The sequence below is a fragment of the Hypanus sabinus genome, chromosome 7 (assembly GCF_030144855.1).
Source record: "Hypanus sabinus isolate sHypSab1 chromosome 7, sHypSab1.hap1, whole genome shotgun sequence".
Taxonomy (NCBI): Eukaryota; Metazoa; Chordata; class Chondrichthyes; order Myliobatiformes; family Dasyatidae; genus Hypanus; species Hypanus sabinus.
In genome coordinates, this window is record NC_082712.1 from 41,627,221 (window position 1) to 41,645,220 (window position 18,000).

Here is an 18,000-nt window from a genome sequence, read left to right on the forward strand (position 1 = left end):
ATAAGAAATAAGCTCTACCGTTGTCTAGGGGAATAATGTATTGTCCGATGGAAATATAAAGTTCACTGCAGTTCCACAAGCTGCCGTCTTTTGGTTGTTGCTGTGTTGCAATTGTTGGAGAAAGTGACAGAGAATGGGAAACATTTACCGCTACCGGTTTTTCCAACCTTCCTTTATGATTTCAATCCGTCAGGTGTCTCGTTGTCGTGGCCGTTCAATTGTGGCCTCTCCTTTAGCTAAACTGTTCTTCCGTGGTGAGCTCGCCACCCAGGCAAGGGAGGATGCACACGAGCCCTACCAGCTTTTGCCATAAAACGCTGTCACGGGATTTCCAGTGTTTCTCCTGGTGCATCTAAAGGGGTGTTCCCCAGACTCCTCTTTTATCCTTACTCACGGAGTCTCAGATGTCAGTCAGGTTGGGATGATGCAATCCCTCAACCAGACCACTCTGGTTGTCCCCTGAGGGGTTAAAATGAATAGTACAGTACTCAATACACAATTCCTTCTCCAAGAGACAATGGCAGTACTCAGTGGTTCCGTTCAGGAGACATTCCACCTGGTTGTGTATTCTTGCGATTCTCAAAAAGGAGGGGGCGACTTTGTACCCTTCGGCCCCTCAGAGTTGCTTCACCTTCATAACACTATACTGGTACTGCTCCCCAACTTTTACTTCGCTACATTGACAACTACATTGGTGCTGCTTCCTGCACCCATGCTGAGCTCGTCAATTTCATCGACCTTGCCTCCAACTTCCACCCAGCCTTCAAATTCACTTGGACCATCTCAGACTCTTCTCGATCTCTCGGTCTCCATCTCTGGAGACAGACTGACTCTCATAACTACCTCGACTATACCTCTTCCCATCCTGCCAAATGTAAAAATGCTATTCCCTATTTCCAGTTCCTTTGTCTCTGCTCCCAGGATGAGACTTTCCATTCCAGGACATCTCAAATGTCCTCTTCAAGGATCATGGTTTCCCTTCTGCCGTCATCAATGATGCCCTCACTCACATCTCCTCCATTTCCCGCACTTCGGCCCTCACCCCATCCTCCCTTCACCACAAGGACCAAGTTCCCCTTGTCTTCACCTACCACTCCTCTAGCCTCCAGATCCAGCGTGTTATCCTCCGCAGCTTCCACCACCTTCAACAGGATCCTACTACTAAGCACATCTTTCCCTCTCTACCCCTCTCCGCTTGCTGCAGGGATTGTTCCCTCCTCCACTGCCTGGTCCACATGTCCCTCCCCACATTTCTACCACCTGGCACTTATCCCTGCAAGCATAAGTGCTACACCTTTCCCTACACCTCCTCTCTTACCACCATTTAGGGCCCCAAACAATCCTTCCAGATGAGGCAACACTTCACTTGTGAGTCTGTTGAGGTCATCTGTTGCATCCAGTGCTCCCAGTGCAGCCTCCTCTACATCAACAATACCTGACGCAGATTGGGGGACCACTTCATCGAGCACCTCTGCTCCGTCTGCCACAACAGACAGGATCTCCCGGTTGCCACCCACTTCAACTCTGGTTCACATTCCCATTCAGGTATGTCCATACATGGCCTCCTCTACTGTCATGATGAGGCCAAACTCAGGTTGGAGGAGCAACACCTCATATACCGTCTGGGTAGTCTCCAGCCCCTTGGCATGAACATTGAATTCTCCAACTTACAGTAATTCCCTCCCCCTCACTTACCCCATCCCAGTTTCCCTCTGCCTCGTCCTCCAGCTGCCTATGTCCTCTCATGATTCTGCCTTCTTCTACTACACATAGTGCTTTCCCCTTACATACTTTCTTCACATTTCCTGTCTATCCCCTCCCTGCTTCCCCTCCCCCACCCCTTGATCTTTCCTCTTATTGGTTTTTCACCTGGCACCTACCAGCCTTCTCCTTCCCACCCTCCCCCCACCTTCTTTATAGGGCCCCTGCCCCCTCCCTCTTCAGTCCTGATGAAAGGTCTCGGCCCGAATTGTTGACTGCTCATTTCCACGGATGCTGCCCGACCTGCTGAGTTCCTCCAGCATGTTGTTCGTGTTGAATGATAGATTTTCAATAGTGATCAAAAAATCTAGAGGCCATGGAATGGCTTTCTGCTGGTAAGAGTCCAATGAGGCAGCATGAACTTCCACAATTTTTTTTTCTGACAATGATAATTCTGATTGCTGAATCTGAGCTGGATTAACCGGCCAAGTACAACTCCCCATTTGAGATCAATGAGAGAAAATCAATTGCTGGAAGAAAGATATTTTTATAATTTTAATTTGGTTATTTTAAATGTTTCCATTAGCTTTTATTTTATCTTTATCAATTAGTCGTGCTCCAAACCTTTGTGAAATTTTAGTTTTGAAATCTATAATCAATATCAAAGATATATAAGCCTCTTAAAATCATTAAAATATACCGATAAACATTAAACAATTCAAATACACTTAAATGAGCTTTCTCCTTGACAATATGCAACAGTATTTCATGTTGATTTCAATTCTTTGAAAGCATAGGAAACTTCAGGAAAGCAGTTCATATAATATTAAGAGATGTTTATGTGGATTGTACAGTTTGAACATGTTAATTCCTTTCATTCTTAGAAGTTTTTTAATATTTAGGTGTATTGGCTTGCACAGTACCTATAGGTTTCTCATGTAGTCCATTACTTCCCTGCATTGTTGCATCTATTCCACATTTTCATTACACAAGTGCAAGACTAACCTTCTTAACCATTGCTTTTTGACAAAAGAGACTTATTTGTCTTGATGCTGATTCCTGAATAAAATGGGGTTGCCTTAGATTTAAGATCAGAGTTGTTTAAATTGTAATCAGTGGTGCTGACAATTACGATTGGATTTACTCTAAAAATACTTAAGTATTTATGGAATGGGTTGCTGTGCAAAATCAGCAAGATGACATTGACAGTCTTCCAATTGTGCCTTAATATTTGGAATAAAGCATTGGTATGATAAAAGATTTAACTAACCTGATAGCAAGGGGAGAGACGATGTTGGAAATTTAGTTCATGTTTAGCAAGGAGAAATAGCAGATATAGTAAAATACTTACAACTACAGTACGCTGCATGATGAAGCAGAAAACTCATCATTGCAACTTTATAATCCTAACAAAAATTCTTAAATTTTTGGTATTAATGCAAATTTGAAGCCCATGGCTGATATAAATCAGGTGCAGTTGGAACCGCATTAGCACCTAGCAGAGCACTGGAGGAAATTTCATCACTGAGTTACTATAGCAACCACTCACCTCATCACTCTGCTCAGCGTGGTTAACCTATCATAATTTCAGATTCCATATGACATTCTACTTGTAAATCAATAAAAATATGTTTTTTATTTTTTAATATCTTTTATCAATATATGTTAAGAAAGACTACTTCGGAAAACTAATGCAGAATATTTCAGATCCACTTTCTTTTGCTTTTAATTTGTATGTTTCATGGATAGATGTTTCATGCTTTGTATAAATAGAAAAATCATGTTCATGTTGCTAATAGCAAACATTATGGCCATGGGTCTCCTATGGATGTTGCATTGCTGAAACAGTAGTTTTGCTATTTTCTCCATTGAGCTTATGGACCTGGTATTTTGATGTAGCACTGAGCAAATAATTGTGTTGTAGTTTGCAGTTGTATTTTGTGACTGAAAACCCTGACCTGATTTCACTCCTATATTCTCCATTTTTGACAGTTTCCAAATTTAGAAAACAGGCTATCAGGCTTTCTCCTTTGCATCAGCCATTTAGCAGAGGCCATCTTTAAGCGACTGAGACTCCTGATGTGAAACAGTTCACACTTTACCTCCCCCCAATTTCTTCCTTTTTCTCCGTCTGCTTACAATTAACGAGTTTGATTGCACTAATGAACTTCATTGTTGAGGCCCTTGTGCTTGGCAAATTGCAACAGTTCCCAGCATGAGAATATAGATTTTCAATTGATTTCTATTTTCAAAATAGTGAAAAGCTAGGAGCAGAGAGATGTTCTGAAATCACTTGAGACCTAGTGTACCAAGAATAAAATATAATAAAGAAGGCTAATTTAGTATTAACCATTCATATGTATAAATGGAATTAGCAAATGGCTGAATGGCCTACCCCGTTGTGTTCCCAGTTTCTCCCAAGCATCAAATTTCGAGGTTAGGAATTATTCTTGAACAGATAACTAATGCAGCAGATTTATGTAGAAGTAATCTGAGATTCATCATACACTAAGTATAATATAGTATAATAGAGTAACAGTTTACACAAATGTATTTGAGAGAAGAGAAGGAGAGAGCCATATGACATCCCAAGCCTGTTCCCTGAACTCTCCTTGCTCTTTCAAACTTTCAGCTGCTGGTTTCTTGCCCCATCATATTTCCACCACTAATTGAATATAGTAATCAAGAAGAAGAATAACACAAAAATCTAGAATAAAAGTGGAAAATGCTGGGAATACTGGGTGGTCTGTTGGAATTTTTACAGAGAGAAATTAAGTCAACATTTGAGATTAATCACTTTTCATGTGGACTAAGAATGCTGTTTTACAAAAGGTCTCACTGTAAAACTATTTAATGTGTTGCATTTCCTGAACAATTTTCACACCCTACCAAATACTACACCTGCTTCAAATAATGTTGCACTTTTCTACAGACTAATTCTGTGGTCTCACCATGACTCATTATTTGCTGCAATGCAGTATTAATGAAAAAGTGGAAAATTGCATCCTATTCTTAATGTATAACATAAGGTTTTGTACTAGAAAATGAGCTGGTCTACAAAGAGGTCTTTTCTGATCATCGATAGTTTTCCTTTTCTTTATAAATTATTTTTATATTGTTTCAGTACAGCATGTGTCACCTATTACTGCTTCTGTAGCACCACCTCTCAGTCCTGCAAATGTTCTACTGCTATTCAGAGCTACTGTCCCAAAGAATCTGTGGAAGGTAATATATATATTTAATGGAAGCCTCCTTTTGACTGTGTTAGAAACTCAGCCTGTAATATAATGTTTCTTTAAGAGAGATATAGATATTTGTAAAATGTTGCCTCTCGTTTCAGCGAGAGTAAACCCGTCCAAAGCTGTGGGGCTGGACAACACACCTGGTCAGGTGCTGAGGGACTGTGTGGTCAGCTAACAGAGGTCTTAACAGACATTTTTAATATCTGAAAGAGTCCCTGCAGGCTTCAAGGCAACCACCATCATTCCAGTGGCCAAAGGGAACAATAGTAACTGGCTTAAACGATTGGCACTGACTTGCACTGACTTCACCAAGCATAAACTGTTGAGCGGTTGGTAATGGATTGTATAAAATCCCATCCTGCAAGTACATTGCACCCAAGCCAGTTATACCTGCCACTGAAATAGGTCACTGATGATGTCATAGCCAAGACCCTGCATTCCTAGACTTCAGCTCAGCATTTAACATGATCATCCATCGGAGTCTGGTGAATAAACTGTCTCCGTCAGGATTCAACAGCCGTCTGCAATTAGATTTTGGTCTACTGGACAGAAAGACCCCAGTTAGTCTGAGATGGCAGCAACATCTCAAGGTCCATCACACTGAGCATTGGTGGGGTGGGGAGCAATCCAAATCCAATCCAACAGCACCCTGTTGCTGCTCATGCTGCAGACTCACAACTGCACTGCCAGATCAGCTCAATCCACATCAGCAAGTTTGCTGATACAATTTGTATCAGCAACAATGACGAGTCAGTGTACAGAGAGGAGGTAGAGAGGCTTGTCAGATGGTGTGAAAACAACATTCTGGGTCTCAATGTGGACAAGATGAAAGAGATGATTGTGGGCCTCTGGAAGGCACAGGTTGACCACTCTCCATTGCACATCAATGGCTCTACTGTGGAGAGAGTGAAGAGCACCAAGTTCCTTGATGTGCACATAACTGACAGTCTAACCTGGGCCCATAACACCTCTTCACTAATCAAGAAGACAGCAGCACCTGCAATTTCTGAGGGGATTAAGGCATGCTAGACTTCCCATCCCCATTTTAACAACTTTCTGCAAGAGTACCATCAATCTAATGGTTGGAGAAGATAACAGGAAGGCGTGTTCAGAATAGTTGGATAGTTGTTTCATTGGAAGAGTTTGTGATGATGGCACAACCGTAATTTTGAATGTAAGAGTGAGTAATGGATATCAAATTCCTGGTTTGCTGCAGCTGATTTTTGTTTGAATAATGTTGTATAAGAAATAGTGGATGCACTAGTGATAATTTTTCAAAACTCCTTAGATTCTGGATTAGTTCCTGAGGATTGGAGGGTGGCTTATGTAACCCCACTTTTTAAAAAAGGAGGGAGAGAGAAACCGGGGAATTATAGACCGTTTAGTCTGACATCGGTGGTGGGGAAAATGCTAGAGTCCATTATCAAAGATGTGATAACAGCACATTTGGAAAGAGGTGAAATCATCGGACAAAGTCAGCATGGATTTGTGAAAGGAAAATCATGTCTGACGAATCTTACAGAATTTTTTGAAGATGTAACTAGTAGAGTGGACAGGGGAGAGCCAGTGGATGTGGTATATTTAGATTTTCAACAGGCTTTTGACAAGGTCCCACACAGGAGATTAGTATGCAAACTTAAAGCACGTGGTATTGGGGGTATGGTATTGATGTGGATAGAGAATTAGTTGGCAAACAGGAAGCAAAGAGTGGGAGTAAACGGGACCTTTTCCGAATGGCAGGCAGTGACTAGTGGGGTACCGCAAGGTTCAGTGCTGGGACCCCAGTTGTTTACAATATATATTAATGATCTAGACGAGGGAATTAAATGCAGCATCTTCAAGTTTGCGGATGATAGAAGCTGGGCGGCGGTGTTAGCTGTGAGGAGGATGCAGGGTGACTTGGATAGGTTAGGTGAGTGGGCAAATTCATGGCAGATGCAATCTAATGTGGATAAATGTGAGGTTATCCACTTTGGTTGCAAGAGCAGGAAAACAGATTATTATCTGAACGGTGGCCGATTAGGAAAAGGGGAGATACAACGAGACCTGGGTGTCATTGTGTACCAGTCATTGAGGCATGCAGGTACAGCAGGTGGTGAAAAAGACAAATGGTATGTTGGCATTCATAGCAAAAGGATTTGAGTACAGGAGCAGGGAGGTTCTACTGCAGTTGTACAAGGCCTTGGTGAGACCGCACCTAGAATATTGTGTGCAGTTTTGGTCCCCTAATCTGAGGAAAGACATTCTTACCATAGAGGGCGTACAGAGCAGGTTCACCAGGTTGATTCCTGGGATGGTAGTACTTTCATATGAAGAAAGACTGGATTGACTAGGCTTATATTCACTGGAATTTAGAAGATTGAGGGGAGATTTTATTGAAATGTATAAAATTCTAAAGGGATTGGACAGGCTAGATGCAGGAAGGTTGTTTCCAATGTTGGGGAAGTCCAGAACGAGGAGTCACAGTTTAAGGATAAAGGGGAAGCCTTTTAGGACCGAGATGAGGAAAAACTTCTTCACACAGAGAGTGGTGAATCTGTGGAATTCTCTGTCACAGGAAACAGTTGAGGCCAGTTCATTGGCTATATTTAAGAGGAAGTTAGATATGGCTCTTGTTGCTAAAGGGATCAGGGGGTATGGAGAGAAAGCAGGTACAGGGTTCTGAGTTGGATGATCAGCCATGATCATACCAAATGGTGGTGCAGGCTGAAAGGGCCGAAAGGCCTACTCCTGCACCTATTTTCTATGTTTCTATGTTTCTAATCAATCTATTAGAATTTTTCAAGGAAGTTACCAGAAAAGTGGATGAAGGGAATGCAGTGGATGTTGTATACATGGATTTCATTAAGGGCTTTGACAAGGTCCTGCATGGGAGGTTAGTTAGGAAGATTCAGTCACTAGGTATACATGGAGAGGTAGTAAATTGGATTAGACATTGGCTCGATGGAAGAAGCCAGAGAGTGGTAGTAGAGGATTGCTACTCTGAGTGGAGGTCTGTGACTAGTGGTGTGCCACAGGGATCAGTGCTGGGTCCATTGTTATTTGTCATCTATATCAATGATGTGGATGATAATGTGGCAAATTGGATCAGCAAATTTGCTAATGATACAAAGATTGGAGGTGTAGTGGACAGTGAGGAAGGTTTTCAAAACTTGCAGTGGGATTTGGACCAGTTGGAGGAATGGGCTGAAAACATGGCAGATGGAATTTAATGCGGACAAGTGTGAGGTATTGCACTTCCGAAGGTTAAACCAAGGTAGAACATACAAGGTAAATGGTAGGACACTGAGAAGTGCACTAGAACAGAGGGATCTGGGAGTACAGATACATAATTCCCTAAAAGTGGTGTCACAAGAAGATAGGGTTGTAAAGAGAGCTTTTGGTACATTGGCCTTTATAAATCAAAGTATTGAGTATAAGAGTTGGAATGTAATGGTGAGGTTATATAAGACATTGGTGAGACCGAATTTGGAGTATTGTGTGCAGTTTTGGTCACCTAATTACAGGAAAGATATTAATAAGGTTGGAAGAGTGCAGAGGAGGTTTGCAAGGATATTGCTGGGACTTTAGAAACTGAGTTACAGAGAAAGGTTGAATAGGTTAGGACTTTATTCCCTGGAGCATAGGAGAATGAGGGGTGATTTGATAGAGGTGTTTAAAATTATGATGGGTATAGATAGGGTGAATGCAAGCAGGCTTTTTCCACTGAGGCCAGGGGAGAAAAAAACCAAAGGTCATGGGTGAAGGGGGAAAGTTAAAGGGAACATGGGGGTGGGCTTCTTCATGCAGAGAGTGGTGGGAGTGTGGAATGAGCTGTCAGATGAAGTGGTGAATGCAGGCTCACTTTTGACATTTAAGAAAAACTTGGACAGGTATATGGATGAGAGGGGTTTGGAGGGATATGGCCCAGGTGCAGGTCAGTGGGACTAGGCAGAAAAATGGTTCGGCACAGCCAAGAAAGGCCAGAAGGCCTGTTTCTGTGCTGTAATGTTCTATGGTTCTTTGGAGGTTGCTGAAGAGATTGTGGAGGCATTAGTAATGATCTTTGAAGGATCACTAGATTCTGGAATTATTCTGGAGGACTAGAAAATTGCAAATGTGTCTCCACTCTTTAAGGAGGAAGGGAGGCAGAATAAAGGAGAGTCTAGTCAGCCTGACTTCAGTGATTGGGAAGATATTGGAGACTATTATTAAGGATGAGGTTTCGCGGTACTTGGAGGCACATGATAAAATAAGTCCAAGTCAGCATGGGGGAATCATCCTTGAGGGGAAATCTGGCCTGGCAAATCTATTGAAATTCTTTGAAGAAATAACTAGCAAGAGGCAAAGAGTGAGGATAAAGGGCACGTTTTCTGGTTAGCTGCTGATGACTAGTGGTATTCCACAGAAGTCAGTATTGGGACCTCTTCTTTTCATGTTATACATCAATGATCTGGATGTCAGAATTTATGACTTTGTGGCCAGGTTTGTGAATGATACAGATAGGTGGAGGGGATGATACTGCTGAAGAGCAGAGAGCCTGCAGAAGGACTTAGACAGATGGATAGATGCTCAGTGTCAAAAAAAGCCAAATTCACTGTGATTCAATGAGGTAAAACAATAAAACATGAAAACTTCCGGGGTGGGGTAAATATTTTTTATATACACTGTAGATAGAGTGGATGTGAGGAGGTGCATTTAGGACCAGAGGGCTTTAAGAAGAGAAGATTTACAAATTTTGGCTTTATAATCAACTGTTTTGTTTTGCATTAGCGCAATTAAATTTGTGTTTTTGAGTATTTCTGAGAGCAACAGTGAATTATGATGGAATTCATGGCAGTCAAATGGAAGCAAATACTTAATACGAGAAGGATGCCTAATCCTACAAATATTACATCCTTGCTAATGTGTTATTTTTAAACTGAAGGCATGTCATAGTAAGCTCTTGTTATCAAAATGCTGAAGACATTAAATATAAGTGACTGAATTCTTGTTTATATCTCATTTAGAAATTGCAAACAGCCCAGAGATGTGGTTTACTGAAAAGCCAGTGGCATAAACAATCATGACCTTTTAAATAACCCAGTTAATACAGTGGAAAGTGTGTTCATCCGTACAGATGAACCAGTTATGAACCTGACTGCTTGGTCAAATTTGCTTTAGGCTTTTAACCTCAGAACTGTCTGAATGCAACTTCAGTCTGCTGTTAACTAGTGTTTGAGTTGGAAGCCTTTTTGTATCCATTACATGATGTCAATGCAGCAGGGATGTGTATGTTTTGTAGTTTGTATTAGTCGTCTTCACGTTTAACTGTAATTACCAAGCCACGTTGTCTAGTTGTGAGATTTAATGCTCTATCAAATATATTCATTGTTTTTTGCATATCTAACACTGCAGGCTTCTCAAAATTATAAAGGTTGTCAACACCAAGAACCAGTTATAGCTTTTGCTCAGTATGGTGAAGAATATTAATTGAAGTATGGTATCCACTTCAACATGGTCAAATGCAAATCATAGCGCCTTGTACCCTGATCCTTAATGTATCACAGCCTAGGGAAAATCTCCATTGAAACATTTTATTTCTATACAGAGACGTAGAGTCTTAGAACACTACAGCACTGAAATAGGCCATTCACCTATCTAGTTTGTGCTAAACTGCATGGTCCTGTCAACCTGCACCTGGATCATAGCCCTGTATACCCCTCCCATCCATGTTCTTATTCAAACCTCTTAAATTTTGCAGATGAACTCTCATCCTCATTCACACTATTTTCTGAATGAAGAAGTACTCTCCAGTTCCCCTTAAATATTTCACTTTAACCTATGGCACCTATTTCTAGTCTCACCCAGCCTCGGGGTCGGGAGGAGAGCAAGCCTGCTTGCATTTACCCTATGTGTACCTCTCATAGTTTTGTATACTTCTATCAAATCTCCCCATGTTCACCTATGCTTCAGGTAATTAACTCCTAACCTGTTCAACTTTCCCCTAAAACTCAGGTCCTCAAGTCCCAGCAACATTCTTGTAAGTATTCTCTGTACTTCTTCAATGTTATTAGAAACATAGAAAACCTACAGCGCAAAACAGGCCCTTTAGCCCACAATGCTGTGCTGAACATGTACTTTAGAAATTACCTAGGGTTACCCATAGCCCTCTATTTTTCTAAGCTCTATGTACCTATCCAGGAGTCTCTTAAAAGACCCCATTGTATTTGCCACCACCACAGTTTATTATTGACATCTTTTGTGTAGGTAGATGATCAGAACTGCACGTAATACATCAAATTTGGCCTTACATGAAGTAATTTTACATAACTTTAACATTAGATTCAAACTCCTGTACTCAAAACTTTGATTTATGATTAGCACTGAGCTGTAGCTGAAAGAGGATCATATTTGGGAGCTTAGCATCCAAGGATACACAGGTAGGTTGGCAGGGGTGGGGATAGGGGTGGGTGGCTCTGCTGATAATTAAATCCTTTGAAAGAGGTGACAGGATCAGAATATGTAAAATCCTTGTGAGTGGAGTTAAGAAACTACAAGGGTAAACTGACCCTTTTTCATTGAAACCTACTGAATATGGAAAGGCCTAGATAGAAGATGTGGAGAAGGTGTTTCCTAATATGGGTGAGTCTAGGACAAGAGGGACATCCATTTAGAACAGAGGTGAGGAGGAAGTTCTTTAGCCAGAGGATGGTGAATCTGTGGAGATCATTGCCAAGGCTGTCTAGGGAGGCCAAGTCATTGAGGGTATTGTATTTTATCATTAAATTGTATATTTAGGGAGGAGGTTGATGAAAACCTAGAAAACCTACAGCACAATACAGGCCTTTCGGCCCACAATGTTGTGCTGAACATGTACTTTAGAGTGACCATAGGCCTCTATTTTTCTAAGCTCCAGGTACCTATCCAGGAGTCTCTTAAAAGACCCTATCATATCCACCTCCACCACCGTCGCCGGCAGCCCATTCCATGCATTCACCACTCTCTGTATATAAAAAAAAACTTAACCCTGGCATCTCCTCTGTACTTTCTTCCAAGCATCTTAAACCTGTGCCCTCTCGTGATTCTTGATTAGTCAGAGCGTCAAAGATTACGAGCAGAAGGCAGGAGGAAGGGTTTGAATGGGACAATAAATCAGCCAGAATAAAATAATAGAGTAAACTCAATGCGCCAACTAGCCTAATTCTGCTCATATTTCTTATGGTCTTATGGTTTTATGAAGGACAATATGCCAAAAGCTCTCTTTACAACCCTATCTAACTGTAACACCGCTGTCAAGGAATAATGGATTTGTATTCACATATCCCTCTGTTATACTGCACTCCCTAGTGCTTTACCATTCACTGTGTTAGTCTTGCCCATGTTTATCCACCCAAGGTGCAACAGCTGACACTTGTCTGTATTAAATTCCATCTGCCAGTTTTTCAGCTGGTCCGTATCCTACTGAGAACCTTCCTCACTGACTACCATGCTACCAATCCAGTAAACCCTTATCATCCAAATCATTAATATAGCTAATATGAGTGACAAATAAACTCTCCTCAGGCTTCCAGCTGGTTACGGCTATCTATTATAACCGACATTTCGATGAGAAACTTTGCCGTCTTCTTCAGGAATGATGCCTAGGTGGTATTTATGTCTGCCCCTCCTGACTGACTAGTCCTCATCCAAACAGGTTTCTGCTCTCCACCTTGTTTGCAATCAAATTCCAGTTCTTTCTTAAAGTGAGATCTTCATCTTTGTTAAAATTATTTTCCTCTAATAAGAACTGGAATTCAATTGTAAACGAGTTGGGAGAGCAGAAACCTGATTGGATGAAGACTAGCTACCACTGGACTAGACATGGCCAGGCATCATTCCTGAAGAAAATGGCTGAATTTGTCATCAAAACATCGGTTATAATCGATATCCATACCTGGCTGGAAGCCCGTGAAGAGTTTATTTGTCATATATGCCAGGAAAGCACTAGATTCTTTTAAAGTATGTGACCTCATTGAAACCTATCGAATGTTGAAAGGCCTCAGTAGAGTGGATGTAGAGAGGATGTTGCCTATGGTGGTGTAGTTTAAGACTAGAGGACACAGCCTCAGAATAGAGGGGCATCCTTTTAGAACAGAGATGAGGAGGAATTTCTTTAGTCAAAGAGTGGTGAACCTGTCAAATTCACTGCTATAGCTGGCTGTGGAGGCCAAGTTATTTGGTATATTTGAGGCAGAGATTCTTGATTAGTCAGGGCATGAAGAGAAACAGGGAGAAGCCAGGAGATTGGGGTTGAGAGGAAAATTAATCAGCCATGATGAAATGGTGAGGCAGGCTCAATGGACCAAATGGCCCAATTCTGCTCCTATATCTTATGGTCTTATAACAGACAACAACAACAGACCCCAGCACTGATCCTTGCGATACACCACTAGTCACAGGTCTCCAGTCAAAGAGCTAGTCATCTACTACCACTCTCTTGCTTCTCCCATTAAGCCATATTGAATCCAATTTACTACTTCAACCTGAATGCCATGCAACATTGTTCTGGATCAGCCTCCCATGTGGATCTTTGTCAAAGACCGTGTAGACAATGTCCACTACCTTTCCTTCATCAACTTCCCTGGCAAACTCCTCAAAAAAACTCTTAGATTGGTTAGGCACAATCTACCACGCACAAAGCCATGTTGACTTACTGTAATCAAACCTTGTCTATCCTGCCCCTTTAAATATCTTCGAATAATTTACCTACTATTAATGTACTGGCCTATTCTTTGAGCCCTTCTTGAACAATAGAACTACATTAGCTATCCTCCAGTCCTCCAATATCTCACTTGTGGTTAAGGATGTTTTAAGTACCACGGCCAGGGCCCCAGCCCGATCATTCCAGCTATTCTGTGATCTTTAAATGTAATTGCCAATTAGTGTTGAAATAAATAAAGACAATTTTGTACTAAAACTCCCTGACTTAATTTTCACATTAAAGCCACACAGGTTGATGAATGGCCTTTCATCTTGTCAGCATGGATGGGATTTGTACATGGATTTTGGAAATGACAGACCACTGTATGGTGATGCTATAAAATCCACTTCTGAACTACAGGCAAGCAACAGCATTGCCATTCATCTTACAATAACTAATATGAACAACTTCTAGTTTGTTGTGTCTTGTATGCAGAGACCCATTAGCATGCTTAATCGTCTCCAAATGACATTATTGACAAATCAAGAAAAATCTTTTTTAATTAACTTGTTTAACTGTATAATTTCCACTCTGTAAACATAACTAACTCTCAAGAATCTGATTGTTTTGGATCAGAATCCCCCAAAGACTGGATAGTTTGCATGCCAACTAATTGCAGACAACTTTCCAGCACGTAGTACTGTTAAGCTTTGGATTGCCTGCCCAATTAAAGCCCCTGCTAATTATTTAGACATTGGATTTCCTGGTAATCTGAAAGTGAACATTTAACTTTCTCTCCTTTGAGTTCTGATGCAGGACCAATAATTATTAATAACCAACAATTGTCATCAGCAGTCTTAACATACATTCATGTTTATACATTTGAAAATGCAAAACATTAGCAACCAGATGTCCAGTTGTGTCTTTGTTAGAAATGACAGGTTGTTAGACAGATTTGAGCAAATGAGTGCTTGTTATATTTAGAGAGATTGATAGAATATTTCTACCTTCGAGCTACAAATGTGGTGACTCAGTGCATTTTCATGAGCACTAGCAGCAATAGTACAGTAGCTATGGTGGCAAATATAATCTCTGTGTCTGTGAAGGACTTGGACGACTGCTGCTTGTGGCCACGGGTGAACTGAATATGGGTCAGGAATAACATCTTCACCTTGCTGAGAATCATCACTGATGCACCCCAAGAATGTGCGCTTATCCCACACCTTACTGTTTCTACACCCGTGACTGGGTAGACACAGCTCAAATGCCATCAATAAATTGCTGACAACACAACTGTTGTTGGCAGAATTTCAAATGGTGATGATGAGATAGATCAGCTGGTTGAGTGGTGTCACAGCAACAACCTTGCGCTCTATAGCAGTAAGACCAAACAATTGATTGTGGACTTCAGAAAGGGTAAGACAAGCCACACACACCTGTTCTCACCAAGGGATAAGAAGTGGAAAGGATGAGCAATTTTGGTATCAACATCCCAGAGATTCTATCCTGGGCCCAACATATCAATGTAGTTGCAAGGAAGCCACGACAACAGCTATATTTCATTAAGAGTTTGAGAATATTTGCTATGTCACCAAAGATACTAGCAAATTTCTACAGATGTACTGTGGAGAGCATTGTAACTGGCTGCATCACTGTCAGGTATGTGGGGAGGGCACTGTACAGGATCAAATTAAGCTGCAGAAAGTTATAAACTCAGTCAGCTGCATCATGGGCGCTAGCCTCCCCAGCATCCAGGACATCTTCAAAAAGGTGGCAGCCATCATTAAGAACCTCCATCACCTAGGCCATTCCTTCTTCTCATTGCTACATCAGGGCGGAGGTACCAGAGCCTGAAGGCACACACTCAACGATTCAGGAATAGTTTCTTAGTCTCTGCCATCAGCTTTCTGAATGGACATTGAATCCATGAACACTACTTCACTGTTCTTTTTCTCTTTTTGCACTATTTATTTAATTTTTTAAAAATTTTTTTACAGTAGTTTATTTCTAAGATATTTATTGCAATGTACTGCTGCCGCATAACAACAGATTTTACGACATATGTTGGTGATGCTAAACCTGATTCTGATTCTAAGAATAAAGATCATGCCGCTAAGGTAACTTGACAGAAAAAAAGAATGCTAATTGCTTCAAATTAATCTGCTTTTACAAAATATGTAAGAGGTGACAAATCTACTATTCACATTTTGTAGAGAGAAACAGAGGCAAGCAGAGTGAGAGTGGGAAATAGAGTCAGGCAGCAAGAAAGAAAAGAGAGAAGTAGAGGCAGTATCATACAGCATGGAAACAAGCTCTTCAGCCCAAGTGGTCCATCCCAATCAAGATTCTTATCTATGTTAATCCCTTTTTGCCTGCATTTAATATCCCTAAGATCTGTACAGGGGCAGGAAGGCATGTGCTGGATCTTGCAGGCAAAGTTGAATGAAATCCCAAAATACTTTACAGGTATATTAGGAGTAAAATGTGATTAGAGAGAGAATAAGTCTCTTTAAAGATCAGCATGGACTGTGAATCGTCTGTGGAGCCGCAGGAGATGGGTGAGATTTTTAATGACCGGCTCTCAGAACTCTTCACTTTTGGGGAAATGGTGAACAGCAAGGATTGAGACAAATGAATTGTGATGTATTGAATCACATACAAATTATAAACAAGGAGGTAATGGAGGCCGTAAAGCATGTTGAAATGAATAAATCTCCAGATCCTGATCAAGTATATCCTTGGACCTAGTGGGGGGCTAGGAAAGAGATTGCAGAGGCCATGGCAAAAATATTTGCTTCAGTTTAGTGCCAGCTGATTTTCCAGAAGACTGGAGGTTAATTTTTAGTGTTATTTAAGAAGAACAGTAAGGCCAAGCCAGAGAACTGCAGGCCAGTTCATCTGACGTCACTGGTGGAGAGATAGGGTTTACCAACATTTGGATAGTGAGCATGGTCACGTGCATGGGAAATCATGTCTGGGAAATCTCTTACAGTATTTTGAAGAGGTAACCAAGAAGTTAGCTAACTGCAGGGTGGTGGACTTAGTGTATAATGAAATTGACAGGGCCATGGATAAGGTCCTGCACAGCAAACTAGTCTGAAAAGTTCAGTGGCTAGGGGTCTAGGAGAGCTCTCTAACTGGATTCCTAATTGTCTTGATGGCAGAAGGCAGAATATGATGAACACATATTCTGGGACTTGGAGCTTTTGACTAGAGATATGCCACAAGGATCAGTGCTGTTGTTTGTTATTCATATAAAATATTTGGATGAGAATGTACAAGGCGCACCTTTTAATTTTGCAGATAATAAAAATGGGTGGTGTTGTAAACAGTAAAGGTTATCAAAAATTGCAGGAAATTTTGATCAGGTGGATGTGGGCAAAGGAAAATTAAACTGCATTTAGTACAAATTTTTGAAAAAAATATTAGGGAAACCAGTGTAGACTTGTACAGTGAACGGCAGTACTCTGTGGAGAGTATTGCAGAATAAATGAAACGAGTGATACAGGTCCATGGTTCCCTGAACAACAACCTCCCACTCAATGTCAGCAAAGCCAAAAAGCAGATTATTGACTGCAGGAGGAGGAAACCAGAGGTCCATTTGCCAGTCATCAACAGAGGATCAAGGATGAAGAGGGTTAGTAGCTTTAAATTCCTCAGCTTCCTCATTTCAGAGGATCTGTCCTGGTTCCAGTGCATAAGTGCCTTAAGAAACCAGGTAAATGGTAAACTATTAAATTATATGTATAAACCCATTGAAATGGGATCATTTTTTTAAAAAAGTATCGATGAATAATTTAATGGCACTTACATACTGTTATAGGAAAGCAGCACTGTCTGGCATGTTGATCTTCATCAGTCAAAACTGAGCATAAGACTTAGGACATTATATGGCCATTGTAAAAGATGTTGATAAGGCTGTAATTGGAGTATCAATACGGTTTGGATCACCCTGTTATTAAATTGGAAAGAGCACAAAGGAAGTTTATGTGGATGCTACCGGCACTCAAGGGTTTAAGTTATAGGAAGAGATTGGACTAGCTAGGACTTAATTCCTTGAAACATAGGAGAATAAACAGTGACCTTACAGAGATGTACCTAATCATGAGAGGCATAGATCAGATAAATACACAGAAGTTATTTTATTGCAGAGAAAAGAAATCAAAAACTAGAGAGCATAGGTTTAAGATGGGGGGAATGGTATGACTCCACACCCAGACTTTGACCCCCTACAGCGCTTAAAAGCATGCATAGTCAAGCAGCTCAGTTGTTGTCAGACAGTATCAGAATGGGGAAGAAATGTGATCTGAGTGACTTTGACCATGGAATGATTGGTAGTGCCAGGTTGGGTACTTTGAGTATTGTAGAAACTGCTGATCTGGTATTTTCACGCAAAACTGTCTCTAGAGGAGGGGT

The 18,000-nt window shown here is 41.0% G+C and overlaps 1 protein-coding gene across 1 annotated transcript in view; it reads left to right on the plus strand.

Moving 5' to 3' along the window:
* Positions 1 to 18,000, plus strand: part of mrps27 (mitochondrial ribosomal protein S27) — a 115,171-nt gene that overhangs the window by 28,950 nt on the left and 68,221 nt on the right. The window lies entirely within an intron of this gene.